This window comes from Budorcas taxicolor, chromosome 6, assembly GCF_023091745.1.
Source record: "Budorcas taxicolor isolate Tak-1 chromosome 6, Takin1.1, whole genome shotgun sequence".
NCBI lineage: Eukaryota > Metazoa > Chordata > Mammalia > Artiodactyla > Bovidae > Budorcas > Budorcas taxicolor.
In genome coordinates, this window is record NC_068915.1 from 51405983 (window position 1) to 51416240 (window position 10258).

A 10258-nucleotide genomic window follows, 5' to 3' on the forward strand; every position below is an offset into this window, starting at 1 on the left:
CACCAGCAACATTTTCCATCTCTTTGCCTTACAGAAAACATCTGTAACATGGGGCTTTTGACAGCATCAACTAAGAGAGATTTTACTAAAAGTAAAGGAATATAAAAGGAAATTTAAAGGCAGTATGAAGGATTATAATGAACTCACTAAAATTTTATATAATAAGTCTGGCATACTTTTCCAGTGGGTGTCTAGTTTTCATACATGAGTTTGAAATTATCTATGCTGAAGTTTATTGAAAACTTTGAATTGTTGATATTTGTCCATTTCGTTCTCAAATTTGGATTTTTCTAAGCCTTTCCTTTTCCTCTCCCTTTTTCTTTTCCTTAAATCTGTTAGCTTCTCAAGGACTGAAGCACTCAGGAGGTGAATGTTCTATCTTGGTTTAACTAGCCCCTCAGGAGTGCTTCAGAGGTAGGGAAAAAAAAAAAAAAAAGACTCAGTGAAGGACAAAGGGAAAAAGAACTACATGTGGTGAAAATCAACTTATGATCCCTGGTCCCTTGTGACACATTACAACACACTTTACTGAAGACTAATAGGAAATGTTCTGAAAGTTTCAATGTCTATGTTCTTACTAATCTAAAATTCAGTAAAGATATTGTTAATATGTCGTGTAGAAAACATATAGTCCTTCCATAATTTTGGCACTTTTTGGGATGTGGTTTATTACTTTCTGCCGGTTAGTATTTAGTTAGTCTTTTAGAAGTGGTCTGTTTTTTAAAAGTTTTAGAATCTGGTAATAGAAAGATACAAGATTTGCAGTAGCAGATTTAGTTTAAAAATTCAGACAACTATCCCACATTTTCTTTAGTTTAATAGGGAATTTCATTAAAAATCTTCAATATAAATGTGGACAGGTAATAATATTTAGCAAATGTATTTGAATTAATTAAAATGTTTGTTTGCCAGGTATTTATGTCTACCATGTATTATGGGGATAAAATTAATCCTTTTCATTTGATGTCCATAACCTAGTAGAACTCTTTCATTCTCTCTGTCTCTCTCTGTCTCTCTCTTTCATATGCATAAACACACACAACTGTTTTGCAAGGTCAAATGAGAAAAATCCCATAAGATACTTTTAACATAGTTTGAATTTGGTGATCTTGAATTGAAAGGTCAAAGTTATTGTTGAGAACAAAACCCTTCATTTTCATAGAAATCTGGGGAACAATTAAAGAAAAAAGCCTTTCAAATCTTTAAACAAGCAGAATAGGAAATCTACCTCTGTTTCAGGGATTAAATAAAAATTTGTCTGCTACTTTTAAGATAAGAAACTCTTGGAAAAAGATTTCTAGTATAAAATATTCAAACACATTAAATGATAGTAAGCTTTTTATATAGCAACTTTACAATGATCATTTCTTTAATGGTACTTCATCTCCAATATTAATTTATTATGATTTTCAATAGCTGTTAATAAGTCTAATAGAATTTTTTATCAGAGGAGGCAAATATCAGTCATAGGCATTTTCAACTACTTGTTCCAAGTTTAAAATAAACTAATAAAAATGTACATGGCATTTTATCCAGGTAATTACATTAATATCATTAAACCTTGCAATATTACATTGGAACATTGAATCAAACTTCCCCTAGTGTGTGGATGGAGGTTACATGACATGCAGAATCCTTAGGTAATTGGTTACATGATAGATCCTCAAATAATTTTTCCCAAATCTTAACCTATTACACTTTTCAGTAAGAGAACTGGGACACCACAAGGGGGAAAAAAAAAAAAAAATCTTTTCTAAAGTGTCTCTGTTGATAAACTTAAAAAAAGACAGACAGGTGTGTGGAAATGACTCTTTATATCAATTTTGATTTGGTTATTAAAATGGACTTAATGAATTTAAAAATCAACTCATTTTCTTCCAAAGAAAAGTGGTAATTTTGAATTACTATTTTTGTCTTTTTAAAAATAGAAATGCCTTAAAGTGACCTAAAAGTATATGAAATATAATCATCCTCCTAAAGCTTTTGAAATATAAGAACTCAAGACAAAATAAAGTTACACAGAGATACAAAATTTATTATTCATTCACTAAAATGAGTTCATAGGTATAAATATAAAACAATTAAAACTCATGCTTATATGAATCTGTTAGCAGTTGGAATCATTAAAGGAGGAAAAACAAACTCCATGTCTCAAGGTTTTGGTTGGACGGAAGGAGCATAAGCCCTGGAATGACCTTACTCTTGGATAAATTAGTACCTTCATTATTTTCTAGTCTTGTGTCCTTGGACATTTTTTAGGTTTCAAGTCATTCATCTGAAAAGTAGATAACATTTAAGTATAATTATTGAGAATATTATAAATATTCCCTATGAAGATTTTGGCACGATGCTTGGCCCATGTTAAACACAGTAAATGATACTTATTTAGGGGTTCATCAAATTCAATTATTGAAACACTTTAGGATGTGAAAAGTGTGTGGAAGACTAATCTCTAGACACTACAGTCAGCAGGTCTGCAAAACAAGAAATTAGCAGAGACTGAAAGGTAAAATTATCCTTGTGGAAAGTAATCTCATACATAAAATCCGTATCCTTAGAAGATCATAGAAACAAGTGAAGCTTATTATGATAATGACTAAGTGTGCTCACCTTTTATTAAAGAAAGAGATCTGTTGAATTTTAGACAAAATATTTGTATCCTCTCATTGATTTTGACCAGCTTCCTACTATATTGCACATTGATTTTTACCCTTACCCAACTGCTGCAGCCATTCTGCTGTAGTATGAGTAAACTTTCTAATTACCAAAGCAATGGACCATTTTCAGTACTGATCTAACAGTATTTGCATTAAGCGATAACTATCCTGCTTTAATTTCTCCCATCTCAGACACTACTTATCCTATCAGTATGTTAAGTTTTCTTATGTGTGAAAAATGAAGTAAAAAAACCTACATGAAGATATCTTTAATTATTAAAGGAGTTAAAAGACTTCCCTGGTGGCTCAGACGGTAAAGCGTCTGTCTACAGTGCTGGAGACCCGGGTTCGATCCCTGGGTCGGGAAGATCCACTGGAGAAGGAAATGGCAATCCACTCCAGTACTCTTGCCTGGAAAATCCCATGGACAGAGGAGCCTGGTAGGCTACAGTCCATGGGGTCGGAAAGAGTCAGACACGACTGAGCGACTTCACTCACTCACTCAAAGGAGTTAATGCTTATACAGTACTTAAGCACAAGGAATATTAGTAATCACTCAATAAATGTTGCTGTTAATGATTTACTACTGAATTACTAACTGGATTCTCCTCATATCTTCTTGGCCATTTACAATCTGAAAGACTTTCATCCATAGGACAAGAAAAAGGTAGTGAACCTGAGGTTGTGTTCGTATTCTATTCTGTTATTTGCAACTCTCTCCCTAAGTGAACTGGTTTATTACCAGTGCTTCTGCTGCATTCCATATATTGTTGGTTGCCATGGTTCCAACTTCTTCTCAGTCTACATACCCAAGCCTCTCATTTGAACTCTTAATCTATTTCCATCTGATTTCTGCACACATAACCCTGTATATTAATGGAAATCTCATACTCAATATGTTAAAAATTAAGTCATTGTCTTCTTGATCAAAATCCACTTTTTCATTTTATCAATTTATCATTTAATCATGGAGCTATTTAATTTATAATATTCAATAATTTTTGTTTAAAGATATCACACTGACAATAATTATAACTAATATAAATTGTGGAGAAGGAAATGGCAACCCACTCCAGTATTCTTACCTAGAGAATCCCAGGGATGGGGGAGCCTGGTGGGCTGCCGTCTATGGGGTTGCACAGAGTCGGACACGAAGCAACTTAGCAGCAGCAGCAGCAATATAAATTGAGTGTGAGCTCTAAGGTTAAGCACTGGGCTTAATACTCATATGATCCTAGGAATTTTACGTTACACATACCAACTTAATACTCACATGATCCCAGGAGTTACACATTATACATACCAAGCTAAACATATCTAGCTTCTAAGTTACCTACTAATAATCTCTGTCACCATTATTTTCTGCCATCAACTCTTCTTTCAAACCTTTCTCTCAAATCCATTTTATGCACTTATTAAATTTGTTTCTGAAGTGTACATTAGGCCATATCATTTCACTACATGAAATTCTTCAGTAATTTCACCCCATAGCTTACACCATAACATTAATATGTCCAGTAAGTAGCTCTTCACCTTTACTCCCTGGTTATCTTTCTATTTCATCTTTTCCATTCTTTACTGCTCCTCAAGCTCCTGCCAACCAAGTAATTTATATTTACCTGAGTGCATTATAAACTTTTTCTTTTTTTTTTGTATCTGTGCTTCCCCTGCAAGGTTTCTGCTGCACAGGAAATCTTTCTCTTTCTCACATAGTAGTCCTCGTCATTATAGACAACATTTATCAACAGCTTATAATGAGTCACACTGTTCTAAGCTCATTACACTGATTAATGCATTTGTCCTAGAAACAATATAATAAGGTAGGAGCTATAGTTAGATCTATTTTATAGCTGAGGAAACTTAGGCTCAGAAAGATTAAATGAATTTCCAAAGTTAAAGAGTTTTTATGTGACAGAATCCATAGTCTTAATCACCCTATGCTTCTTGGATATTGCCTCAGTTTTGCTTCCATGATACTGTAAGCTCTAAGCTCCTTTACCTATGGTCTAACTATAGTGTTTAGGATATATGGCTAGTAAACTTGCTATTGTATTTATGTAATGTGTTTACCTTAGCCTTTAAACTCTCAACAACCTGAAGTGGTAAAATATGTTTTTTAAATGTCTCAAATAAATTAATTGAATGAATATTCTTTTATCCAAACTGTGGTTTTCCTGGAGAAACTGAAGAAAAAAGGAACTATAGTTTGTATTAGAGAGAATACGAAGACAATATTCTGGACATATATCTGTCTATAAATGCCTGATAATAGAACAAGAAAACAAACATTTTCAAATAGTACAAGTTTATTAATGAAAGTTCAGGAATAGAAGATTGTCTACCTCTTTTTTATACTTGAAAGGGAAAATGATGTATAATGGCCATATTGACTGGGCAGAAGAAATAGATTGTGTAGGAGTGTTGTTAATCAAAGCAGGAAGCATCTCACTTTAGACATGGCAATTTATTTCCCCTATTGAATTTAACATGAAATAATTATGATATCAACTGATAACATCTGATCTATTAGGGAAAAAAAAAACCAAAATGGCATATTTTATTGTTTTATGAAAGCTCTATGTGTATATATTCATAAAATCAGAAGAGTCAGGTTGAAAATTTTAAATAAGTCACAAAGATTAAACAGTAATAAGTGAGAAATGATAATAGACAGCAATTTACATGATAATATACAGCAATTTAAAAGAACACAATTAGGCTTCCCTGGTGGCTCAGTGGTAAAGAATCTTCCTACCAATGCAGGAGACGGGAGTTCAGTCATTGATCTGGGAAGATGCAAAGCAACTAAGCTCATGTGCTACAACTATTGAGCCTGTACTCCAGAGCCTGGGAGCTGCAGCTACTGAGCCATGTGTTACAATCCCTGAAGCCTGTGTGTCCTGGAGCCCGTGCTCCACAAGAAGAGAAGCCATCACAGTGAGTAGCCTGTGCACTGCAACTAAAGTAACTCTCACTTCCTGAAACTAGAGAAAAGCTTGTGTAGCAATGAAGACTCAACACAAACAAAAGATAAATAATACAGTTACTTAAAAAATAAGAGAACAGAATCATGATTTTTCAATGAAAATTTTTTGTACAATTATTGTTAAAATAATGCAAAAACATTAAACTCACTGCCTAGCAGTTATACTCCTTTAAACATTAAAATAGAAGAGTCCAGGATCTTACTTTAACTTACAATTAGCATTTAAACTTAAGAGCACAATTCTGGCATTTTCTATACACAGTTGCTAAATAATTACAAGATATAAAGAAGATGATGAAATAAAATGAAAAAGGAAGGAAGGATAATGAGAAAGAAAAGAAAAAAATAGATCATTTTTTAAATTATTTAAGACTTTAATTTAATTTAATAAATAAAAGTTTATTTATGATTTGCTATTTCAAATCCACCCTTAAAAATGAGAAGGCAGTAAAGATTAAGTATATATGGTTTTTATAATGTTACAGTATAATTCCATATTGCTGAAAATGAAAAGAAAAATTAACAAAAGTAAACATTTAGCTTCATAAAAGGTGAAAACACATATTTGTGCTGTGCTGTGCTTAGTCGCTCAGTCTTGTCTGACTTTTTGTGACTCTATGGACTGTAGCCTTATGGAAAGGTCAAAAACAAAAGTGTTGCTTAAGCTTGTTCTTAAAGGTAAATATTTCAGTGAAAGGAAATGTCAGGATGAATCATAAGGTGGACTGTGGAAGTGAATTTCTAGAGTGCAGATAACTATGTTAACATATTGGTGCTAAAATTCAGTAAAAAGAGTTTGGGCTTTCCTGGTAGCTCAGCTGATAAAGAATCCGCCTGCAATGCAGGAGATCCTGGTTTGGTCACTGGATTCGGGAGACCCCCTGGAGGAGGGCATGGCAAAAACATTATTCCAGTATTATTCCACTCCAGTATTCCTGCCTGAATAATCCCCCATAGACAGAGAAGCCAGGGCTACAGGCTATGAGGCTATAGGACATGGGCTACAGTCCATGGGGTCATGAAAAGTCAGACATGACTGAGCTACTAAACACGGCACATATTGAGTTTAGGTAAATTTGGACTCTATCCTAAAGGGGTAAATAGCTACCAGATTGCAAAGAAAATCACACTCTTTTACTTGATATAAACTATCAGGACATCTTTCTGCCCCATAAAGAGTAGGTTGACATAGCATGTATGAGAGGGTAGTTATGGGGAGAATGAATAAATGAATTTTATGATTGAATTCCTCTGAAGTCCAATGAAACTATCACAACATGGTTAATTTGCTATACTCCAGTATAAAATAAAAGATTTAAAAAATAAAACAAGAATTCTTAGATCCTCCATCTCTCCTTTAATTTTCCCTAAGAGGAAGTGCAAATTTGAGTTTTCTCTTTATTTTTCCCCACTTTATATCTAACCATGTTGTTTATATTACATAGTTTTGCATGGTTTGGACTTTGTACAAGTGGAAACATACTGGAGACTTTCTATTTCCTCACAGTATTATAGTTTTGCCTTGTACATGTAAGTCTTAATTCATATGAATTTCATTTTTTTATATATACATGTGGGGTAAGATAGTTTTCCAAACTCATCTTTTCACATTCAGATATTGAATTGTCCCAATACCACTTATACTTATTGAAGAGTTTATCTTTTCTTAACAAATGTGCAGTGTCAAAGTCATCTCAGTCACAGATAAAATTTTTATTTTTGGTTAAAAAAATAATGCTGGTGTGTTTGTGAGTATTTTTGACAATTTTTGCATGCATGTTCACAAATAAAATTTTATAATAACTAAAATATAATGTTTTGGAATAATGATTAAACCAATGACCAAATTGTGGATAAACACTATCTAGGATAGTAAAATAATATAAAAATTGTATCAGGATTATAAGCCTGGTGATGATCCTTAAAATCCAGTTTGATGGGAAAAGACTAAAGTACTGAAGACTAGATAAGAAGGTTGTTTAAACAATTCAGGCATGAGGTAACAAGGACCTAAATCACAGAATTGGCATTGTGACTGAAAGAAAGGAAGACTATGAGAGATAATGTAAAGAAGAAAATGTTCAAATGTGTACTAGGCCATGTGGTTTTAGCATATCATGTAAGACCCTTCATAACATTATTTCTAGTGCCTTGTCTGTCTTTATTTACTTTCACTAATGATTCATATACTATGAACATTGTGTGTGGTTTCCTTTGTTGCTGTTTAGTATTTTTAATTATTTTTTAGACATGCAAAATGTATCATTTCTAAAAGCAAATATACATGCTTTATATATTATATAACATTATGCACTATATTTTATATTTATAATGTATATAATCTTAATTCTTGCCTAGCAGGAAACATTATCTGGTGTTCTAAACTTTTTAAGTTAATTTTTTGTGGGTTTATTTCTACTTCTTTATTTAAAGTCAATGATAAAGACACAACTGCAAAATAAATGCTTTTAAAGATACAAAAGATACATTTCACCAATAAAAAAATAGGTAATGATCATGAAAATCTATCATTCGCTTTGCCAAAGTCAACAAAATGAAAGACAATATGAAAAAGTCTCCTTCAAATACATCCTTAACAAAAAAATTCCCATGAATAGAAAACCATTATTTAAGAATATCTATGTTTACAAATCGGGACACCAGCTCTAAGAACAAAAGTGGGTAAGAGTACTAGATTTAAATATGTAGACACAAGGTCCTCAAAATTAAACTTCTAAAACTAGCATTTAGTTCAGAATAAATGAACATTATTAACAAGTGACAATTGTATGAAATGATTTTTTTTTTCCTTGATAGAAATGAGATGTGGCAGCTTTCTTGACAGCTGGGTAATCATCTAAGAATAATTGTGGAAATTCCCCCAATCTCTGATCCCCAATTCTAAGCCCTAGTCACTGGTATAAAATAAATACCTTCCTTGAAATTATCTTTCACATCATTAAAATGTCCTTACTTATTTGGACTTCTTCACACTTAGAATATTTCACACACCTGTTTTCAGATGTGTGGAATTACCAGACCTGAAATTTTGAAACCATTTGTGTATTAAAAACTGTTGGATCATTGCAGAGGGATGATAATCTTTTAGTATATATTAATTGTATATCATGCAGATGGTGACTGCAGCCATGAAATTAAAAGACGCTTACTCCTTGGAAGGAAAGTTATGACCAACCTAGATAGCATATTCAAAAGCAGAGACATTACTTTGCCAACAAAGGTCCGTCTAGTCAAGGCTATGGTTTTTCCAGTGGTCAGGTATGGATGTGAGAGTTGGACTGCGAAGAAAGCTCATCACCAAAGAATTGATGCTTTTGAACTGTGGTGTTGGAGAAGACTCTTGAGAGTCCCTTGAAGTGCAAGGAGATCCAACCAGTCCATCATAAAGGAGATCAGTCCTGGGTGTTCTTTGGAAGGAATGATGCTAAAGCTGAAACTCCAGTACTTTGGCCACCTCATGTGAAGAGTTGACTCGTTGGAAAAGACTCTGGTGCTGGGAGGGATTAAGGGAAGGAGGAGAAGGGGACGACAGAGGATAAGATGGCTGGATGGCATCACTGACTTGATGGACGTGGGTCTGAGTGAACTCTGGGAGTTGGTGATGGACAGGGAGGCCTGGCGTGCTGCGATTCATGGGGTCACAAAGATTCGGACATGAATGAGCAACTGAACTGAACTGAACTGAAGCATATTTGATCAACTACTGTAACAGTGATGCTGGTGCTAATAAGTGGTACTCCCAAGCTTTTCTTCTTAAAAATATGCATAATCCTTGTAACAGTAAGTAGTAAATGTTTTATTGTCATACTTTCTTAATAAAGGATAACTGTTTTCTGGCCAAGTTTGGAGAAAAGAAACAAACTAACAATGGCATTAACTACCTATTTTATTAGTGGCAATCTACCACTAACTTTAAATGATAGTTACTGTAATGTTAAGTGAAAAAAATGAAAATTACTATAATTCTGTTAAAAGAGACAAAAAAGTGGAAATAATTTTTAAATGAGTACAGCATAGATTCCAAAGATTACACTATGAGTCCGGATTTTCAAAGCGAAAGGCATCTATGTATAATGTCTGTGAATATTTCCTAGATTATATACAGGAACTTCAAAGCAAATGAAGGCTCCTTAGCCCTAACTTTACAAAGGTAAATATGCAGATGAATCACAAGTCCCCTTTGCTAAAGTATACCTCTTGACCAAAGCCAGCTTTGGCCCAGCCCTGAGCTTTTCCCAAGAAAGTGGCAACCACTCATGCTTATTCATTCACTGTCTATACAATCAACAGTCAAAGAGAACAATTTTTTTTTAAAGCCATATAGTTTACAGAGTGAACTATTGGAAAACAAACCTAAATATACTCTTTCTACAATTCCAGAGAGTAAAATAACTTTATTATTTTTAAATACTGAAAATATAAAGGGTCCATATGAATGAAGAGTTGTAGCAAGTATGTGCTTTTTACTTTACTATTCATTTGATGTGCTCTTAAAATCTCTATGAGATAAGCAGTTATCTGCCATAAGTATTTGGGCAATAGATTCAAAAGCAAGAGTAGCAATACTATTGAATTCCATGAAACTTTCTTTAAG